The sequence below is a fragment of the Chenopodium quinoa genome, unplaced genomic scaffold, assembly GCF_001683475.1.
Source record: "Chenopodium quinoa cultivar QQ74 unplaced genomic scaffold, ASM168347v1, whole genome shotgun sequence".
In the NCBI taxonomy this organism is placed as follows: domain Eukaryota; kingdom Viridiplantae; phylum Streptophyta; class Magnoliopsida; order Caryophyllales; family Amaranthaceae; genus Chenopodium; species Chenopodium quinoa.
The window spans coordinates 1469111-1473869 of NW_018742616.1; the positions used below are offsets into that span (position 1 = coordinate 1469111).

A 4759-nucleotide genomic window follows, 5' to 3' on the forward strand; every position below is an offset into this window, starting at 1 on the left:
TTATCTGTATGAAAAGAAGTGTAGCACAAAGAAGAAACATTAATGGGGTCCATCTACCCCACAATGGATGGAATTCCTTCCTTTTCTCATACTGGAATCACAATCACTGATCCCACTTCTCTTTCCTTTTTAACTTTCTCTCTCCTCCATTCTTGTGCTGTTAGAATGAACACATGACCACCTTCTCTCCCTCCTTTTGCAGCTCCCATGAAAAAACAATTCAAAGGTAAACATTTTATAATTATTATTATTATAAATATTCAAAAAAAAATAAAAATTGATAAAGTTAAAGGAGCTTGTTTTGTATGTACTGTTTGAGTGTGAGTTTATAGCAGCAGTACCCAACACAACAACAACTTCAGCTTTTCCTTTTTCTTTGTTTATTTACATTCACATTTTTATTTTTCCCAATTTTTCTCTTTCCTTTTCTTTTAAGACTTGAATTTTCTCTCCAACTCTTCAAAGTTGGTTTTCTCTCAATTTATTTTCTCTAAATTTGTTTAGGAATTCAAGTGGGTTTCTGTAGATCCACATTTTGTGAAGGTAGCAGCAATTTGAAGGGTTTTGATGTATGGCCACTTCACTAATCATTGACTAAGCTTCATAATTTTGTTTAGTTTTTGCTAATTTTGAGTTTTTGTTTGATAAAGTTTTCTAGGTTTATGGTTCTGGTTTTAGTTTTGTGTCAGCATTTTGGGTTTTTAACTGTATTTCCATTTCATTAATCAGTAATTAAACTTGATAATTGTGTTTAGATTGTGCTAATTATGTGTATTTGTTTGATGGGTTTTTCAGGTTTTTATTTTATTTTTGTTTAGTTGGTAATGTATGCCCACTTCATTAATTTCTAATTAAGCTTGATAATATTGATTAGTTTCTGCTAATTTTGCGTATTTGTTTCATGGGGTTTTTCTGGTTTTTCAAATTTGTGTCAGTATTTTGGTATTTTTATTCCTTTTGTTTTGTGTGTAATTTTATTTGTGACCTAATCGAAGTATAATCAGAGAATCTGTCACTTTTTCTTCTTTAGGGAATCATGGGTTTTGCTTTTTTTTGCATAGATTGTTCTTTCTGTAGGTGATATTCATAGTATATTATTATGTCATGATTGTGACCCAAGTTAAGCATTTGATGGCCTCCTACTATGTTGCTTTAATCTGTGTTCTTCTTTTCATGTCGAAATTCGAAGTTTTAATGCTCTTATTAGAGTTGGATATGGTGGGTTTTGTATTGTGTGCATGATTATACATCACAAATCTAAGTAAGAAGCTAAGCTTGTAGTATCGTAAAATTTTCTTCCCATATTTGTGTTTGGATTTTTTTTCTGGCTTTTAGCATCACAAGTAAATTTGCTAGTTTCCAACTTTCTAAGTATAGATGATTATGTCTAAATCTGTTTTTTTATGATGATATTTTGTTTTGAGGTTTTCACAGTAATTTTGTTGCTGTATGCAGAGCTGGTTTTGCGGTTGTAGCTGTTTGTGATGGTATTTGTTCATCCAATATGGAGAGGATCCCGGAATTGAAGTCGCTTCCAGTTCACTTGTCTTCTGCTAGTGTGATAGTAGGGAATAAAGTTATTTCTGCTAGAGAACAGTTGAGTCGATCCAAGGGACGAGATGCTCAGGACTTGGATTTTCCTGTGCCTACGAGACCATGGAAGGGAAAAATATCCCTGCAAGAACAGGACGATCTGATGTTAGATGTTATCACATCGAATCATAGTGTTGATTCTGTTGATGATGGTGTTGGCTCAAGCTCCTTTTCAGGTGCTAGTCATCCTCCGGAACCTGTTGATACTGATTTGATGAGACCAGTGTATGTGCCAATCAGTCAGAAGAAGTCAGATGCTGTATCCTTGGTGAAGAGCATGTCTGTGAAGGGTCCTTTTATTGATGATCTTTCAATCCAAGCTCCTCCAAAAAAAACCAATCCCAGCTGCTCTCTCTCCTACTGACAGCTTGGCGGAAGAACCAAATGACTTGAACACAATATCTTCTCCATTTCTGGTTCCTCGTGCTTCACAAAATACAGAAGCCTCTCTCCCTCCAGATACCGATGAAAAAGAATGTGTTTGGGATGCTTCATTGCCACCAAGTCCACTAAGTAGTGTTGATAGTTGCGTAGTTAGATCTATGAGCATTGCTAATAGTTGTGCCAGCACTTATAGGAGTGATGGCATTACGAGCGATGGAATGCTAAGCTTTGAAAGGAATTGTGAGAGTACAAAATGCAGTATTCGAGGCGGAGACTCTCTTGAAAGTGCCAAAACTAGCATGAGTCGAGCAAGTGATAGTAGTGGCCTCAGTGATGATAGTAATTGGAGCAACCTTACTGGAAGTGCTAATAAGCCACACAAAGGGAATGATCCTAGATGGAAGGCTATCCTGGCCATCAGAGCTCGGGATGGAATATTGGGTATGAGCCACTTTAGGCTACTCAAGAGGCTTGGTTGTGGTGACATTGGAAGTGTTTATTTGTCTGAGCTGAGTGGCACCCGTTGCTATTTTGCTATGAAGGTAATGGACAAAGCATCTCTTGCTGCTAGGAAGAAGTTGAGTAGAGCTCAAACAGAAAGAGAGATTCTGCAACTGCTTGATCATCCATTTTTACCGACTTTGTATACACATTTTGAGACTGACAGGTTTTCCTGTTTGGTCATGGAGTATTGTCCAGGAGGTGACCTTCACACCTTAAAGACAACGCCAGCCAGGCAAACATTTTTCCGAGTATGCAGCAAGGTATGATTCAAAACATAAACGCAGTTGTCGTGTGAATATTATATGGTTCTACTGCTTCAAGAATGATATTGTGCTATCTATTTTGCTACATATGACAACACTATGCTGCTGGTACAATTCCTTGTATTTGTATATATTTAAAAAGCATTTTTCCCATTTCCTCTTCTCTTTTTCTGCAAAACTTTCACCAAGAGGTACCAGTGCTGTAAGCTTTCGCTATTTAGTGGAGTTTCAGTATGATTACTGGTTAGACTTTTTATAGGATCAATATCAGTGGTTGAGATGGATGGTTTTGAGATCCAGTGATTGTATCAGCTAATCTCAGAATTCCATGGAAACAATTCATATGGAGGGTTCTGATATGTAAAAAACTTTTAATTAGAGTCTTTGAAGTATGCCTTCTTCTTTGGATACCATTATGGATGTTACTTGTGAGCTAGAATAGGTCTTCTGTTCTCTCACATTGAGGCATCTTTCTACTTTCCATTCATTGTTATTGATTGTTCTGAAGTTAGTTGAAAGGACTTGAATCACTTGATCAGAATATTATTGCTTTTTAATAAAATTGCGAATTCTATCTTGCTCATGAAAATGATTAAGTTTTCACGAGTAGAATGGTGGTTGTATTTGTTTCTTGGAGTTCCTTGTTTCTTACTCTGTTCCTTTTCCTCCCTATCGTATAGGTTTTATGCTGCTGAAGTCTTGTTGGCTCTTGAGTATCTTCACATGCTTGGAGTTATCTACAGAGACTTGAAACCAGAAAATGTCTTGGTTCGTGATGACGGGCATATCATGCTTTCTGATTTTGACCTTTCCTTGCGTTGCACCGTCTCCCCCACCCTAGTAAAAAGTTCCTCTGATTCTGGCCCTCCAAATGCATTCTGTGTACAGCCAGCTTGTATTGAACCTTCAGCAGTTTGCATCCAACCTGCGTGTTTCCTTCCTGGAATCTTTCCTAAGAAGAGCAAGAAAAAAACCAAACAACTAAAGAATGAGCCTGGATTTCTATCCAGAACTCTTCCTGAGCTTGTTGCTGAGCCAACCCAAGCCCGGTCCATGTCTTTTGTTGGAACCCACGAATACTTGGCCCCGGAAATTATAAAGGGAGAAGGCCACGGAAGTGCTGTTGACTGGTGGACATTTGGAGTTTTTCTGCACGAACTACTCTATGGAAAAACCCCCTTCAAGGGCTCAGGAAATCGTGCCACTCTCTTTAACGTTGTGGGGCAGCAACTGAAATTTCCAGATTCTCCAGCAACAAGCTATGCAAGTCGAGATTTGATTAGAGGATTGCTTGTGAAAGAACCACAAAACAGACTTGGAGTAAAGAGGGGTGCCACCGAAATCAAGCAACACCCATTCTTCGAAGGGGTTAACTGGGCTCTGATACGCTGCAGCACACCTCCAGAGATACCAAGACCAATGGAGATGGAGTTGCCAGGTAAGTTTGGGCCGGTTGACACCGCAGGTGTAGGTGCAGGTGCAGGTGTAGGTGTAGGAGCTGGTGTTGGTGTTGGTGTTGGTAGTGTCAGTAAAAGAATGGCCAATACCGACATGAAGCCAGGCGGCGGTAAATATTTGGACTTTGAATTCTTTTAGTGTAATGCATACAGGACAAACTTTGGCTGTGTTTTGGTAGATCTTTGTATTGTCCTGTGAAAATTTGCACGCACATGTTTTGCTATGTGCATTTTGAGCACCTAGTTAGGAACATTCCAATTGCAATGCCAATCATCTGGAAATCTATATAATTTTTTCAGTTAGATCATAGTACATTATCTAATGGCCAATATTATTAAATAACTAAATACTTCATTATATATCAACTACAGACTGTCATAGTTTCATTTCTTCTCATCATCTTGCTAATGGGCATGTTTTAGGTTAGAATATATCAAGAACCAAGATCAATAGATCAATAATTATGATTGTGCACCTAAAAATTCAGGGTGAAACGGTGTCACTCGATGTAATTATGGCTGTGAACCAGAAAAACAAGGGTTGCATACAAGCATTGA

General features: G+C 38.1%; 1 pseudogene; it reads left to right on the forward strand.

The window, feature by feature from the left end:
- LOC110721532 lies at positions 1-4504 on the forward strand (annotated as a pseudogene).
- The last annotated feature ends 255 nt before the right edge of the window (positions 4505-4759 follow it).